The sequence below is a fragment of the Theropithecus gelada genome, chromosome 12, assembly GCF_003255815.1.
Source record: "Theropithecus gelada isolate Dixy chromosome 12, Tgel_1.0, whole genome shotgun sequence".
Classification (NCBI taxonomy): domain Eukaryota; kingdom Metazoa; phylum Chordata; class Mammalia; order Primates; family Cercopithecidae; genus Theropithecus; species Theropithecus gelada.
The window spans coordinates 41,646,711-41,665,314 of NC_037680.1; the positions used below are offsets into that span (position 1 = coordinate 41,646,711).

At 35.1% G+C, this 18,604-nt stretch overlaps 1 protein-coding gene across 2 annotated transcripts in view; it reads left to right on the forward strand.

The window, feature by feature from the left end:
- The first annotated feature begins 348 nt into the window (after positions 1–348).
- Positions 349–18,604, forward strand: part of SCN2A (sodium voltage-gated channel alpha subunit 2) — a 164,915-nt gene continuing 146,659 nt past the window's right edge. For both annotated transcript variants that reach the window (XM_025404934.1, XM_025404933.1), the window contains exon 1: positions 349–587. The gene's annotated coding sequence lies outside the window, so the exon portion shown is untranslated. The remainder of the gene's footprint in view (positions 588–18,604) is intronic.

Genomic DNA, 18,604 nt, shown 5'->3' on the forward strand with positions numbered 1-18,604 from the left:
GATACATGTTACTTTTTCAGATGGCATATAAAGTTAAATAAATCTTAAGTTTTCAACGATGGGAAAAGCTTCCATTCAGTTTAAACATAATGTAAATAAATTCAAATCCCCAAAATACAATCATAATTCTAAAAATTCATACTATAATTCTTCTTAAATGTTTAAATTACAATTAATTAAGGTTGTTGGTTTCAAATACAGTGGAATTATGGGTTGTACATCATGTAATTTTATGTGCTAACTGCTACATACCCAAAGGAACATGAATTAAAATGGTTCCACTTTTGACCAGGAGATGGAGCTGTCATGTAAGATGCTGCCTTTATTTATTTATTTTTCTAATTTAGCATGCTGTTTTCTAACAGACATTGGGTACCATCGAATGAGTGTCAGAACAGAAAGCTAAGGTAAAGGAGGGAGGATGCTGTGGTCATCCTTTCTTGTTTTTTTCTTCTTTAATGAGGATAGAATACATGTGAGATTTTACTTTCTACTCCAGTAAAAATTCTGAAGAATTGCATTGAAGACTATTATATTCAACACATACGTGGATTCTGTGTTATGATTTACATTTTTCTTTATTTCAGGTAAGCCAGCATGATTCTATTTTTGACTTATCCACGGATTGTTATCTATGTTAAGAATGACATTTAATATAAGATGTGTGCTTTGTTAGCTTGTATTCAGATCTAAGAGATTCAAAAGCTCTAATTCTAGCTGTTGTGCAATTTAAAATCTTCCTAGGCTGAAATGAGCTCTGACTATGACATACCGTATTTTATTATTTATTTGGCTTTCTAGCGGTTGGTGTCTGTCTCTGGCTGTATTTGTTTACCATTTAAAGGTAAAGCTTTCAAAGTGAAAGATGGGCTTTTCTTTCACAAGGGAAATACTGCTCCTTAATGCAGTGAGCAAATTGTAGAGATATAATGAAGCAGATTAACATGGCAGTGGCTCTGCCAAAGCCCAGGGCTGAGCCTTCTGATTGCAGCCTCAGAGGCAAGCCAGTATTCTGAGTCCAAAGGCCTTTTGAATGATTTCTGCTGGCTACGATGGTACAGATTGTTTATGTGTTTATTTTTACCTCTTAGAAATAATACGTAAGCCATTTCTCCCACATGAATCAAGATTTATGTAATGTGTTTAATAGACTTGGAATGAGACTATAGACCCTCCCTCCTCCCCCAGTGTGGATGTGAGGGGTATGCTGAACACAAATTAATTGCCATGAAAATTGATTTTTTTCTATATTTTATTGGATTTAGGATAATAGAACTGTGGCCATTTTAAGCAGTTGATATTATAGAAGGTGCTCACATTTTAAATTATTTTAGGTCATGTGACATTATCTGTGTTAAAGAGTGGAATGACTCAGGAGGTAGAAGTTGCATGCAACAGCCTAGCTTCTCTCTGCTGCTTCTCGTGATTTCCCTTAAATCCTTGCTTGATTATTATCAGAATAATAGGAATAAAGACATATAGAAATCCTACATTTAACAACCACTGATTTTCATTTAGAGAAATTTAAAGAGATTTTACGAATATTTTAAAAATAGTTTTGTAAGATTGTTTTTAAATGCCTCACTTCTTTCTCCTGTGGAAAGAGCTGTGTGTGTGTGTGTGTGTGTGTGTGTGTGTGTGTGTGTGTGTGTGATGGTGGAGGTGGCAGGCAGTGGGGGTGCATCAGGATGTTTTTATCTCAGTCATTGTTTTCCTATAAAAAGGTAGTTTTGCATGACAGAGGTTGCAAAAGCTATGGGGAGTGATTTTATAAAATGGTTTGGACAAACCATGAAAAAAACATGTTTTTTAAATGTGTGGAATCTAGAGTTTGTAGTACCACATGGCTCCATATATATGGAGATTTTTAGAATTACAGATATTTAACCATTTATCCCCATTATCATTTAAAGAAAAGCAACTGTAATTGAGAGATTAAGTGGATTTCCCAGAGTCACGTACTAAATTACAATCAGGCAAGGCTAGAACACTGATTGACAGTTCCATATCTTCCATAGCAGTAACGCAATTTATCTCTAGTGTGAACATATCAGGATGGCATAGACCAGGTATGCTGATATTCACTGTGTTTGTGTGTGTGCATGTATGTGTGTGTGTTTAGTTGTATTCTGTAAAATAGAGTTTCTTTCAGTATACTGTTGCTCAATGGCATATTACATGAAGTGCTCAATTTTCTTAGGTTTCTTGTCAAAGCATCCAAGAAAACTGAATGACAACTATGGAAATTCTGTTTTTTAGTATGCCTTGTTCATTATTAGGGGGTGTATACTCTTCTACCCTATGCTCATGAATGATATGGATGGCCACATGACTCTTTCCCTCCTACCTAATAGAAAAGATTGTACATATAGGTTAATCTATTGACAACTATAAGAATATCATCTCATGTCCAGGCCTTTCCTCCTTTGTTCACTTACTAGGCACAGGCTTTACCCTACTTCTTCAAAATCTTGAGAAAAGAAAGGGATTAAAATGTGTCATGTCTACATATATTTCTGAAATACTACGTATCTACCAAGCGCCCATGGTAGAGATTAAGAAATAGTTAGTCACGGAGTTTACCTCTGAGAGGTTAACATGCAAATATACACATGCAGATACCACTATACCTCAAAATAAGGAATGAAGAAAGATGAGAAAGTGAATGGGACAGGAATATCAGCATCCGTCTTGTGCCAGGCACCATGTTACATCCTGGGATTCAGAATAAAGCAATAATGTCGATTTCTGTCCATGGGGGGCTCAGAGCTCAGAGGAAAAGATTTTAGGAGGATGTGACAGTTAAATTAGATCTTTAAGAGTGAGTTGGATACAAATAAAGAAAAACAGAAAGTTGCTTATCTAGGTACATAGGTGAGGCAAGTAAATACAAGAAAATGGGGAACTGTAGGCGTTGTATAGGAAAACTGTAGAGAATGGTAAATAACCCAATCTGTTTGAAGCTTCTGTTGTCAGTGTTGTTGTTGCAGTTGTTTTTTCTTCCCCTGGGGCAGTAAAAGTAAGGATAATGAATTTGGCTTTTGGTGTTATGCATTTGACATACCGGCACATACTCATACACTGGGGTGTTCTATAAGAAGCTGAACATGTTATATCCATGTATCAGATTAGTGGTTAAGGCTGAATATACAGATCTGCATGCAGTTGTGGGCAAAAATTAGGTCACACATAATTAAACATTAATGGGGAACAAAAGAGAAGTGAAGATGACTGGGGACATAATCTTAACATTAGTAGAGTAAAAAAGTCTAGAAAAAGTATTATTAAATTGTGTGAAAACAATGTGAGAAGTTGATGGAATAACAATATCACAGGAGGCAAAGCAGGTAAATTGAATATCAAAATAGGGATCAGAAGCAATAGAAAACCCGTAAAGGGGTTGGTTCATAAGAGGATAGAGTAAAGATGATGGATTTAGTTATCATTATCAGGTCATAAATGAATTCTAAGAGAAGAGGTTTAGTTGAATGGCAGAGACAGGGTTTCTGAGGACTAAATTGGACATGAGAAATCTGGGGATTATATTTAAGTTTTATGAAGTTTGCCAGGGAAAGGCAGGAGAGGTAACATTTTTTACCTTGAGAAAGAAGGTACTATTGAGGGAAATTTAACTTTAGTGAGGATTAGAAAAACCTAAGCCCTTTGTAGAGTAAGATATGAAGTCAATAGAGAGAAATTGAGGAAAGAAGAAACAAAAGTACATCAAGGTCCTGGGAGAGACAGAAGGAAGGTTTGAAAATGCTTTTCCTTGACACAGGAGGAAAGGGTGGTTGATGATAATGAGCAAAGCTGGTGTAACTCACTTTGGGTGGCCTGTTTTTGGAAATTAAATCATTGTCTGTAAGAAGAAGTATCTCCTCTATTTAAATCAGTTTGTTCCTCAGTAAAGACTATTTGTGGCATATGGACTTTCTGGAAGAAATAATTAATCCTCAGCATTAAAACACTTTCCTGCAGAATATATTTTAGTCACATTAATTCTTGAATTGGAGAATAATAACACTGTTTCACATGAAGCTTTTACATACTTCAGTTATCAACTTCTTATTCATAACCACCTATTTAAAAACAGGTTCTATTTAAAACTTGTAGTGAATTAGACCAAGACATAACTATTATACATATCTAGTTGATTACTAAGGGCTGGTTTGCCAGCATCTAAATTAATTATTCAAGTTCTTTCCTTCTTTGAATCCTTCAGTTTCATTAGCACTTTCACTAGGCCTTGTGTAGAGAGAAAGTCAATGTCATGACCAGGTGCAGTGTCTCACGCCTTTACTCCCAGCATTTTGGGAGACCGAGGTGGGTGGATCGCCTGAGTTCAGGAGATTGAGACCGACCTGGCCAACATAGTAAAATCCTGTCTCTACTAAAAATAAAACATTAGCTGGGCGTGGTGGCAGGCACGTGTAGTCCCAGCTATTCCAGAGGCTGAGGCAGGAGAATTGCTTGAACCTGGGAGACGGAGGTTGCAGTGAGCTGAGATTGTGCCACTGCACTCCAGCGTAGTCAACAAAGTGAGACTCTGTCTAAAAAAAAAAAGTCAATGTCAGGAACCTCCTTTCCTTTAGGGAACTAGCTTTCTTATGAAGCGTCCTAGGAGAAGTTCCTTTTTTCTCCCTTTATTCTGGCAGTTACAGAATCCTTGTGTCTTCTTGCAGCCAATCTCCTCTAAGGTGAATGCATTCTCTTGCATTCATCTGTCATGAAATGGCAGTGGGAAGCCTTAAAGAAGGCACAAGCACTGATGAGTTATATGTATATTTTACCGATAATAATGAATACCATTGCCAATATAGTAGTGGCTATTGAAATATTATTTCTATTAGGAAAAGATAACCTGCATCAAGAATATGAGATGAAATTGTACTAAAAAATGAAAAGTAGGCGGGACACAGTGGCTCTTGCCTATAATCCCAGCACTTTGGTAGGTGGAGGGGGGAAGATCACCTGAGGTCAGGAGTTCTAGACAAGCCTGGCCAACATGGTGAAAACCCATCTCTAGTAAAAATACAAAAATTAGCCAGGTATGGTGGCTGATGCCTGTAATCCCAGCTACTCCAGAGGCTGAAGCAGGAGAATCACTTAAACTCAGGAGGTGGAGATTGCAGTAGACTGAGATCGTGCCACTGCACTCCAGCTTGGGCGATAGAGAGAAACTCTGGGTCAAAAATAAATAAATAAATAAAAAGAAAAGGAAAGAAGGAAAATAAAATCTGCTCTCTATAACACTCGTACATTAGTGTTATCTCCTCTGTATCCATTTGGGTTTAGTGAAATTGGAGGTCAGTGGAAGGAGAGGTAGAGGTGGATTTTGCAAATCGGAAGTACAATTTTTTTCTTGGCAATGTTCCATTAAACTTTTCAGTCAAAACCTTTATGTGGAAGAAGACATAATTACTAACTACATTAATAATAATAAAAGAAAAAGTTTTGTTGGGTAATATATTTTTGTTTATTAATGAAACATTTTAGAGAAATGGTTTAAGAATCAAAGGTATTTAAGTATATTTTATTTATTGGAATGTGATAAAATATTTTTGATGGTAAAATCTATCCTTTCAGTTAACTGTTTGTACTTACTAAAATAATATTTAGGGCAATAAAATGATCTTAGGATGCAATTGCCCACAAAAAGTGCATGAATTATTTAGATTATTTTTATAGTTTTAAGTTGTTAAGTCTTTTGCTGGTATCTAGGATTAGTTGGGATTATATAATGTTTTGAACATGAACATGTCTTGGTGTTATTAGCAAATAAGTATACAATTATGTGATTGTGTAATTACTCTGCTACATCTTGTGTTGTGTGATATGTATGGGGAAATGACAATGGAATAACAACAGTTCTCTTAAGCATATATGAAGGGTAGTGGTTGAAATATCATGAAAAAAAGAAAGGGAGTTTATGATAATATTATGATAAAAGAAGACTGATACTATCTTCTCTGAATAAGTGGTATCAAAATGTGAAATATCTAAGGCGTGAAGCAAGCTGGTCAGGGCAATGGTGATGCTATCTCTGTATCAGCTCAGCACATCCAGCTAAAATATTTTCCTTCTTTTCTGTGTGATATGGTTTGGCTTGGGATCCCCACCCAAATCTCACCTTGAATTGTAGTTCCCATAATCTCTACGTGTTGTGCGAAGGACCAGTGGGAGATAATTTAATCACGGGGGTGGTTACCCTCATGCTGTTCTTGTGATAGTGAGTGAGTTCTCACTCGATCTGATGGTTTTATAAGGAGTTTTTCCCCCTTTGCTTAACAATTCTCTCTCCTGACACCTTGAGAAGAAGGATGTGTTTGCTTACCCTACTGCCATGATTGTAAGTTTCCTGAGGCCTTCCCAGTCATGCAGCACTGAGCCAATTAAACCTCTTTCCTTTATAAATTACCCATTCTTGGGTATTTCTTCATAGCAACATGAGAACTGACTAATACACTGTGTCTCCCTTGGATTGAGCAAATGAGGGAGCCCAGCAATTGTCAGGCAGCTAGGATCTGCAAGAAGTGCTTAGACCTAAACTTACTATTTCCTGAATTAACAGTCCTGGAAGACAGGAGCCTAGTTATGTAGACAGGGTTACCATACAATGTGTCATCTAAACCAGGATGTAGTTTGTTAATAATTTCTCCACAAGAACAGGTATAAATCAAGATGGTTCCAGGTAAACTGGGATGCACAGTCACTCTACTTCTAAGGGTCAAGAAACTTTTACATTTAATCGGACTATTCAAATAAATTGTTCATGATTTTGGTGCCTAAGTGTTAGAAACTTAAAATGTGAAATGACCCATCAATTAGACAAACGGCATTCAGCTAAGCTGCTCCAATTACTGGCCTTGACAAATCCATCAGTTGAAGCCTCTAATGACTCCTGTTGAATCCTTAGGTATATCATCAGGAATGATGTCACTCCAATAATGTTAAGCCTGACTTCCCAGGGAATTCAATTGTGTGCAGAAAAAAAACTGTTAGTAAATTATGCTGTTATTACAAACTTAGACTCACAGCATCATAAATCTATTCAAATATAAAAGCAAAAGCAGGATAAAATATGGATTCAAATTATTTTCACATTTGGATATGCATCTTTTAAGGAGTTTTCATGAATGTGTAATCCTTAGAAGATAGGAATTTAGCTCCAAGAACCCCAGAATTTTCTCCACTGGCACTTTCTACCCAAATCTCGGTAATGTCAATGTGCATATGTATGGCCTCTTAACAGACTATCCTGTAAATTACTTAAATTATTTTCCTCCAACGATCATGTTTTTTTACCCTTCCTCAGACATCCACACCCATGGTTTTATCTTGAAACTCTTCATGGCCAGTAACTGTGACCTGCCTATAATCCTTCCTTCACACATCCTACACCACCTTTCTAGCGCATTTCATCTAGAACTCCAACTCAATCCTTTAACCACACCAGGCCTCTAAATCACTGATCTTGTCATACTTTGATAGTCTCTCAATTAATGTCCTCTTCCCTTTCCTTAGATAAATTCCATGGTCATTCATAAAAATCACTCCTTGTTTATACATACACACTTAACAAACTCCCCCTCTTAGTGTTTTTTTGTTTGATTGGTTTTTCGGTAACTGTCTGGCTGAATCTTCATCCTCATATTCAATTCCCACCTTTCTTCATGCCTGCACTTTTGCAGGTGGACACACACACAATTGGATCCTTGATGATGCCCAGTAATCATGCCACATGTCCCTAGATCACTTATTCTCCCAGGTTCTTGTACTTACATTTCATATCTTTTCTTTTCTCTTCAAACCACCAATATCTCCTACCTCGACTTCACTCTCAGTTGAAAACTTTGTTTCCTAAATCAGTGAACAAATTGAAACAATCAGAAGAGATTTTTCCCCACAGGTTTCTATCACTACATGTGCCTTCCTACCAGGTTCTGCACCCACATAACCTGACCTCCCACCCATTACCTTAAATCAACTATCCCCATTTCTATCTAAAATAGTTCCTGCATCTGTGCACTAGATCCTATTGCTTCTTACACAAGGGCATTTCTAGAGCATTTTATTTCTCTATCTCTCCTGCATTAGTAATTTTATCTCTTTATTATATTTGTATACAAGTATTTCATTATTGCTCCTATATTTGAATTTTTTTTACTTCCTTCAACTATCTTTTTAAAATTTTTGTCCTCTTTGCAAAAATACTTAATGAAAGTGTGTGCTGTATTCTCTGTATCTGTCTCTCCTTCTATTCTCTTTTAAATCTATGTTAGTCAGGTTTTTACTCTTAACATTTTACTAAATCAGCTCTTGATAGAAATCTGATGATCACTCTATTGCCAAATTCAGTGGTCCATCCTCAGCTTTCATCTTACTTGACCATCCAGCAGTATTGGAGACAGTTCATCACTGTCCGCCCCTTGATACACTGCCTTCTGTTGGATTTCAGGATAGCACACAATTTTGACTCTTCTCTTAGCTTATTGTTCACTCCTTTACTGTCATTTTACTCTTTACTCTGCCTTTCCAAACTTCATTATTTGAATGTCCCTGGTTCTGTCCCTGATTCTCTTTTCTTCTTTATCTACTTTCTTTTGTTCCCATTGAGTTTTGTGGCTTTAAATGCCACATAAATAATGATGACATCCAAATATTTACCTCCAGTTTTCTGCCAAACTGAACTTGTGGGTCTAACTGATTATTTGGCTGGGATATCTAGAAGACACTGCAAAGTTAACATCCCTAAACTAAATTTCTGATAGTCATCCCCAACCAACCTGCTTCAATCCCTGTTTTCCTCACCTTACTTTTATCAGGAGATAACTCTAGTTTTCCTCATCCTCAGGCTAACAACTCTGGTATCATCCTTGATTATTCTTTTTCTCTTATATCCCACATTCAATTCCTGAGAAATTCCTGTTGATTTCTACTTCAGAATATACCCAGGATCTATGTGCTGCCACCTTCACACTGCTACTCTGCTCAAGCCACCATCAAGTTTCTTGTGGATTTCTGCCTTAATTTCCTAATTGGACTTTATTCTTCTACTTGTCCTCACAATCTATTCTCAACACGGCAAGACAGAAGATTACGCCACATCCTGCTCAAAATTCTGCAAGTGATATCCAGTTTTCTCAGGGTAAAAGTCACCTGACAATTTCCAAAAAGGCTCTATTTAGCCTGGTCTCCATCCCGTTACAGTATTTCTCTGAATTTGTCTCCAGTTTTTCTTTCCCTCACTCACTTACACTATTTCTTGAATATTCCAGGAACACTTCAATCCTTTGGGCTGTTTCCTCTGCCTAGAATAATTTTGCCTTGGGCACTTGCATGACTAACCTCCTCATCTGTTTAAAATCTGAACTCAAATGTCGTTTCTAAATAATACCTACTCTTAACCATCCTATTTAAAATCTGAGCCCTCTTCCTCTAACCTCATTCTTATCATCTCCCATATTCTTCTATACTTTCTTTTCTTTGTTATCATTTGGTTTGCTTTGTTCTTTTTTTCCTTTCATTTCCTTTCTTTTCTTTCCTTCCCTTCTAACACATCACCTTATAGCATACTGTATACATTGTATTTCTCCTGTTGGTAATTTAAGCCCCAAATGGGCAGAGATTATTATGTTTGGTGCCCTGATGTTTCACAAATGCTTAGAACACTTCCTGATCTATAGAAGAGACTAAAAATGTTTGTAGAGTAAATTAATGAATCTTAGAAACTTAAATTTATTCCTTTAAGCATACTAAGGGGCACCATGCTTTCTCTTTCACTTTTATTGGGCTGATTCACATTTACAAATGACCCAGTGCAAATTGCCTGATTTTTCATTCAGTATTTACACAAATAGAAATAAAATGCATATTAGTGTTATAAAATCAAACCTTAAATGAGAGTAAATGTATCATTAATAGTTACTGAAGACCTTTTCCTGCTATGTATGACATTTAATATTTTTCTCTTATGACTTCATTGTTCTTTGTTTGCTTGTTCATCTTCTAGATTGTGAGCTCCTCAAAGTCAGGAACTTGGTCATGATATCTACCTCCCAAATACCACACCCAATGTCTGGCACATAAGAAGTTTTAAAAATCTGCTGTTTTAGTCATAGGATGAGCATACACTTAAAATTTAATATCGTTCCTGCATATGCTGTGTCCTGAGCTTTCACTATGTGGGTTGCTTTAATTTTTACAACCATGTGGAGCGAAGCATTGGTCTCATTTTACAGATGTGATAAAGCTGGTTATTTTGTCCAGGACTTAATCACTGCAGTGTTCTCACTGTCTAGTCTCTAGTGACCATATCGCAGGAAGTTAATTATACTCCTTTTTAAAAGATAAATTGAAATAATGCTAACAATGCCAGATTTCTTGGAAACGTTTTGTTTTTAGTTTCAGTTAGAAGCACGCCTTAGCTTAGTGAATAAGAGACAATGAACGTTGTTTTCCTGCTCAATTCAGTTGGGAAAGTCGACCTCATCGTTTTGTGCTTTCAATCCCTTAAGTGTAATAAAATTGTTTACTACCTTAGTTTATATAAATCACCAAGGTCTCATGGAAGCCACCCAGTTAACTCACCTAAAGAGTCTTCAAGCATGTCTTGTTCTAAATCTCAGTTTAGGTATTTTCCATCGTTTACCACTTAATGTCTATACTACTCTATTTATAGAAAGTCTTATCTAATATAAATATGCTAACTGGCTATGAAAAAATTGATCACTTTCCACATAATCCTATACTGAAAAAAGTTTCCACTGAATAATTTCAGTGACTTTTTCTTAATAATCTCCACTGCTTCAGAAGTGTATATAAACTTTTGTCCTAATCAAATCTAACTCAAATGTCACTTCCTTTATGATGTTCTATTTTCATATGCAGCATATACTTTCATTATACTCTGCACCTATCTCTACACTTGTAATGTGAAGTAGCCAGATCTATGTGGACCTGAGTCATCTGTCACATTTACTTGTGTACTCTATAAGGACAGATATTGTTTTGTATGATTCTATCAAGCTACCCAGTATCTACATGTACTCTCTTCCATAGGAGGTGATACATATGCTGAGCTCTACTCATTTAAAACTTCAATCAAGGTACTATTGGAGTTTCTTAGTTTTACAACATAACTATGTCCTACTTCAAGAGACCTATTAAAATAGCTCTCAATAGTTTGGTTTAATACAACTGCCTTTATAGCTTTTGAATTTAGTGTTTGTTTGAGTAGACTTTAAGGTGATTTGTAAAATGATATGGGTATAGTATATAAAAATTTTGACAGAAATGTAAATAATAAGTATAAATTAGGGAGACGGTGCCCTCTCACTCTCTCTCTATTTCACACACACACACAAACACACACACACACACACACACACACAAAATCTCTATTTCCAAATCTTGTTCACAAGGAGTTCTGTAACTCCATGAATAATTTTTACAACCAATAACAGATTAACCAATGATAGTCACATAAACATATATTCACAAGTATACACAGCCTAACTCCCCCACATCATTATTACCTATCTACCTTCAATAATGCAACTTATAAAATACAATGACCTGGCTGCTATAGGAAAGGATAAAATGTAGGTTACAATGTTCTTCTGATATTGGGATGGCAAGGAATGTGTATTTTGCAGGAATTTCAAACCCTGAATTGTAGAATGATTTGAGATACCACCCTAACTACCAACAAATTTGATCCCGTGTTCTTCATCATTTTTCTGAGATTCTGGTTTTCCAGATTTCTGACCTTAAATGACTCAACCAAAAAAATCTGCTTATTATTAAAGACCATAAGGAGTAATCAACAGAACAAAATATGATTTAATATAATATTAAATATATTTTGTAACTCAAAACATTCTAAAAGATGTGATAGTTTCTGACTATAATTCAGTATATACTATTTTAGTTTTAGTGACAATGTTTCTAACAAATACAGGAAAATGTTTTGGAACCTAGTGTCCCTTTACAGCAAGTATCAAAAACAGACTCAGGAAAATGTAAGCAAAATTAAGCCAAGCCAAACCAACCAATCAAACAACAACAACAAAGTGTGTTGCTGAGTGGCTCATAGACAAGGACAAGTATTTGGGATGTTCTAATATAATAGGTGGTAAGAACCAAAGGAACATCCGTGATTCAAGTGAGAGTGGTGGTGGTAGAAAACAAAACAAAAGAAACGATAATAAGAGTAGAAATAATAAAAGAAAAAAGTCAAAGGGTCTATTTTTATATGTACACTTTCAAAGATAGCATGACAATATTTTGTCGCAAGAATTTCATGCAAAGTGCTGCATATGTTGATATATTAGGTCTCTTCCAGCCCAGTGAAGATTATCTTGGGTGGTTTAAGTTCTCTATGCCATGAGTGAGGTAAGGGCATTTATTCCCCAGATCCTTCCCTGCCAGATTACTGTGGTTAAATGTAAACACCACAACTCCTGCCAAGTGGCCCCTACTCTCTCTGATTCTAGTAATTATTTCCTCCTTTTGCCTCCTGCTGCTGCTAGCCTTGGGGTGCACCCTGCTTTGTTTATTTTCCTTAACCCTAATGTACCTTTGCAAATAACCCTATTTTTGTTTTAATCTCTCAATTAAAATCTCCTTTTCAGGTGTGTCATCTGTTTTCTGTGAAGACTTTGATTAGTATAATAGCTAACATTTATGAAATATTTACTATAATGCAGGCACTGTTGAAATAATTCACATGACTCCAATTTTTTGATCCTCACAACATTTATGTGAATTAGGTACTCTTATGACTAAATTTAAAGTATGAGGCTACTGAAGAACATAGGGTTTAAATACCTTAATGATCGTATAGCTAAAAACTAAGACAAAATAAAATCCAGGAGTCTGACCCCAGAGCAGAGCTTAGATGTGATAGTAATTAATATGATTTTAAAGAAAATCTTATATTGTTGGTATCTGTATAAATCCCATAGACAAGATCTAAGTACAGAAAAATAAAATAGAAAGAAGTCAGGAAAATTTAGTTCACAGGTAATACAACTAGACACAGACACCCAAATTTAGAAATATCCCATGCACATATTCTGCATATCTGAATGCAACAAGATATTATTAAGCATCTTAATTATTTGGAAAAAATGTAGAGCGGACATTTTTTCAACATTTGAAGAAAACCTTTAACTAATATAAATATATCATACAAGTTAACTGAAAAATCTATCTGCTGTCTATCCTCATGTTCAGTTATTAAGTATATATCATTTAAATTTAAGATTAAAAAAGCACTACTTAAATCCCAAAGACTCATTAAAATAAAACTAGCACATGCACTTTACTTATCAGTTATTTCCCTGAAAATGCACATTCTTTTTAAATTAATTTTTTATTTAAAAAAGAGCATCATGCCATTAAACAAAAAAGGAAAATTTTATTTACTGGGAAATTCTTGCTGATTTTTACATAGGGGTGTGACCAAAAAGTCAGATTTTTATTTTTATTTACAGTAAGGAGAGATTTTATCTTCAGGGATGATTACAAGGTGGAAAGGGCAAGGATCTCAAGAGTTAGGCAAAATTTCTCTTTTAGAGAGAGGAGTAAACAAGGCTAGAATGAACTGGGTGGGGGGAAGAGAGATTTAAGGGTGGCATGATCTGACAGAGAATGTTCCACTCTGAGATCAACCTGCTACCTTGAGGGACTGTGTAAGGGGGGTGGCGTGCTGCCTCATCCTGAAGGTAAGTCAAAATTCAGGGATTTGGGGAAAGTAGAAAATCTTAGCCAAAATTTGGTTAATAAGCATTTTGTTCCCACTGGTCAGTGGGGACAGGCAGTTTAGCTGATCATTTATGAGGTAAAGAACAGGAATTTTGAAGTTCTGTGTTGGGTCTCATCATAGGCAAATGGGGGACATTTGTAAGTTTTGCCTATGCCAGATGGAGAAGGGTCATTCTTTATAGTAATTTCCTAGAACATGAAAGGATAGGGAGTTTCTTATTATTTCATCTAGATAAACTGGAACAGAAGATGATTTCACTGGTTTATTAAACCTCTCAGGGTCTTCTACCTGCCCTTCTTAACCTTTACATTCCAAATTTGCTTCTGTCTTGTTTCTAGAGCCGGTAATCTTTCTTCCAGGAAGTTTATGGAATTCTTCATGACAGGATATAGACTTTGACAGTTCTGTTTTTGATGTGCATAACACCTACCAGATTGATTTGTTTTTAAGAGGCCACTTACAGCCTATTTATGACTCAGGAAACCATGGTCTTTTATAGCCTCTTTTAAGATGGTTTGGAGAGATAAAGAATAATATTTCATGACATGTAAGAATTATATTAAGTTTGAAGTTTAATGTCCATAAATACAGTTTCACTGGGACACAGTCATGCTCATTTTTATATAAATTTTCCATGACTGTTTTCATGCTATAAGGTGAGAACTGTATACTTGCAACAGAGAAAATATGGCCCACAAAGCCAAACATATTTACTAAATCATCCCTTATGAAAACTAAGTAGGCCGGGCGCGGTGGCTCAAGCCTGTAATCCCAGCACTTTGGGAGGCCAAGACGGGTGGATCACAAGGTCAGGAGATCGAGACCATCCTGGCTAACATGGTGAAACCCCGTCTCTACTAAAAAATACAAAAAACTAGCCGGGCAAGGTGGCAGGCGCCTGTAATCCCAGCTACTCGGGAGGCTGAGGCAGGAGAATGGCGTGAACCCGGGAGGCAGAGCTTGCAGTGAGCTGAGATCTGGCCACTGCACTCCAGCCTGGGTGACAGAGCGAGACTCCGTCTCAAAAAAAAAAAAAGAAAACTAAGTTGCAGACTCTGGTCTATGTAGTCACATTGTAGTCACATTACACTACAATTATCAAGTATCGGTGTTTGACAGTATTTAAATTTCTGAATGAATGAATCTATGTAGAGAAATGTATAGGTATATCTATATTACTGATATTTCCTATTAATTTTACTATTTTTCTGTTGATTTTTTAGCTTTTCTAGGTACATAATTTTGTCTGTAAATAATTAGGACAATATATCATGCCTTTCTTTTCTAATATTTCTAAGCAATCGTTCCTTTACTTATTTCTAACCAATGTTTTCCCCCAGCTATACTGGCAGATTTTCCTGGAAAATATTAATAGTGCAAATTTCCTACTGTTTCCTAACTTTGACATAAATATTTATAGTGGCTCTTCACTAAATTACATTTACATCAATATCCTTAGTGATACATTGATGTAAATTTGATTTGAGACAGAACAACTTCATAATGTAAGGATATTTCTCTTTACAAAGAGAATTTATAATAATTTATAAATAAATGTGGTGTCTATTAAATGACTTTTGAGCATCTAGATGTAGTTCATATTCTGTTTTGGCCAATTAATGTCATGTATTTCATTAATATATTTTTAAGTGCTGTGTCATTTTTTCATTACTATTTTGGATCTTATTTTGGTGCATTATGTTATTAAGTAGTTGTATGTTTTATTTAAGATGTTTATAACTGTACTTATTAGTGATATTGGCTGTACATTTTCATGTTTGAGGGTGTTCTTTTGGCAAAGTTTTACTATGAAATTTAAATTTGCTTCCAAAAATTTTTTTGAGTAATTTTCCTATTTTTCTATCCTTTGAATCTGTTTACAAAATGTGAAAATAAATTGTTTCTAGATAATATCAATATTTATTTGCTAGAAAATAAAAACTCACCTATAAACATATTTTATTGTTATTTTAAAGTGGGTTTACATATTTCTTTTAACTCATTTCCTTATTAATTGCCTGATCAAGTTTTCACTTCTTACATCATTTTGACAATTTCACTTTCACAGACATACACATTTTGTAGAAAAATTCAAAGATTTTAGTATAGTTAATAATTTTGTTTGCATACTTTTGGTGTCTCAAAAGCTAAGAAACATGATTTCATGTCTTCTACAATTGTGCTGAGTTTCTAACAGTTTTGCATAATAATGTATTACTATTAACTTTTTGATTTTATGACCAGTTTATATTTATTAGAACATTTACCTTTATAAGTACAAAATTACCTTACTTACCCATTTAAGTTTTTTGCATTGAGACATATTTTCTGTCTAATAACATTGTAAAACCTACATTTTTGTTTGTATTTGTCGATATATTTTTGTCAATTTTTTATTTTTAATTTTGGCAATTTGTTCTATGCTTCTTCCAAATAAACAACATCTGTTCAACTTTTGCATTGTGATCTAATTTGGTACTTTGTGTTGGTTAATTATAAATTAACCAAATCAAAATTTATTGTCTTAGGTGTCAGATAATATTTGATTTTTCTTCTCATAACTTGTTTTGTGGTTTCTACTTCTCTTATATTTTTCCTGATTTTCCCATCGGGATATATCAACTGCAGTTTTTCCCTTCTTTATTTTTTCTTCTTCTATTTTTCTAGCTTTTTGGAATGCATGTATTGCCTTATTTCATTCCATTATTTTAAAAGAAACTATCAGCATCATAAGTGAAACTACCTATTAACTACCCTTACATAAGATAAAAATATTAAATTTTTTCTTTCCCTTCCAACTATTTTCCAGTTTAAAAAAATGCACATGATTTGGTATTCACATTAATTTAAAAAATGTTCTCCATAAGTGTATTATTTTATAACCTTACTAACAACAACTATTAAAATATGGCTCTATGGTTTAACTCCACATCCTAATAATTATTAAAATATGGCTCTATGGTTTAACCCCATATCCTAACTAAGGATATTACCATTATTACTATGTATTACAATTTCTTCTATCATCTTCTGTAGAGCTGAAGTGTATCTTAGAGTCACCTCTTCATGAAGGACATATTGATGATATATTTTCTCAGCTGTTGGTATGTGAAAATATTTCTGTAATGCCCTCATGTAATAATGATAATTTCACTTTATACACAAATATTTTTCTTAAAAATGTATTTTGTTCTTTTATTCTCAGACATCTAATATGGAGAAGATAAGATACAGCCAGATTTTTGCTTTTTTTCCCCACTCCTTGAAAGCAAACCATTTTCCCCTACCAGAAACTTGATGGATGTTTTTCTTTATCCTTTGACCTTCTCTAGCTCAACATGAAATGTTTACATTTGGAGTTCTTTTCCTTTTTTTTTCTTTTTCGTGTGTGTGTGTGTGTGTGTGTGTGTGTGTGTGACGGAGTCTCTCACTCTGTCGCCCAGGCTGGAGTGCAATGGCGCGATCTCGGCTCACTGCAACCTCCGCCTCCCGGGTTCAAGCAATTCTCCTGTCTCAGCCTCCTGAGTAGCTGGGACTACAGGCGCCCGCCACCATGCCCAGCTAATTTTGTATTTTTGGTAGAGACGGGGTTTCATCTTGTTGGTCAGGCTGATCTCAAACTCCTGACCTTAGGTGATCCGCCGGCCTCAGCCTCCCAAAGTGCTGGGATTACAGGTTTGAGCCACTGTGCCTGGCCTATTTTCTTTAATGTAAATGCTATTCCATGACCCTGTTTGATTTACAGACTCTTTTTTGTTAAAAGATTTCATTGGTTCTTGAGATTAGAATTTGTTGCAACAACTGTGTTAGCCTTAGTTTTTCCTTTTCAATTTACTATGTTTAATGATAGCATCTTCAGGGCTTTTGCACCATGTATATATCTTTACATTGTTAATAATTATTTCCATCTGATTAACTTTTTACTCTGAGGTATTGGGAAGCTATCACAGACTTCCATTTAACAAACTTAATTTCTGCACTTCCAAATATGCTTGTTACTGTTTATACTGAGCTTACGAATTTAACTATTTTTTATAAGTATCCGTGTTATATCAAACTGGACTCCCTTGCTAACTGCCAGCTTTCCTTTCATAATTAAAGTGTCCTCTTTAATCTTAATCAGAGTGTATTCTAACATTAAAATGGCCTCTTCTGCTTCTTACTTTGAACAACGGTATCTTTTCATATGTTTGGCGATTTTTTTTTCTTGCTTACTCATCATTACAGAAGATACTCTATTCTGTATAACATTTGTATTTTAGATGATTCTATTGAATACTGCTCATTTCCTGAAAACATCTAAAAGTCTTTTAGGCTGAGGAGAAGCTATAATTTTGTTTTAACAGTTACTAGTTCAACTTGTAACGAAATGAAAACTTTTTTTTAAAACTTTGCTCATTTAAATGTACAGTGACCTAAGGAAAATATGAACCAATCACAGCCGAAGTCTGTGTAGGTTTGACGGCGAGGACTCAGTTGCGTTCAAGGGTAGTGGTGTTCCTGTTCTTTGTCTGACATGACTGTCTGCACCTAAAAGCTGGGCACAGACTTTCCCATCTGGTGGGAAATATTTCAGAAACATTAGTGAGACTTGCAGTGTCCTGCTATTGCTGCAAAACTTGCTCTTCCTTCAACCCTTGCTATGGAATTCAGGTGTAATTGTGGTGTTCTACTGGCACATCCTTTATTTACAGACATACTTCAGAGATATTACGGGTTCAGTTTCACACCACCAGAAAAGCAATGATCACAAAGTGAATCACATGATTTTTAAAAAATTTCCTAGTCCATAAAAGACTTATCTTTTTTTTTTTTTTTTTTTTTTTTTTTTTG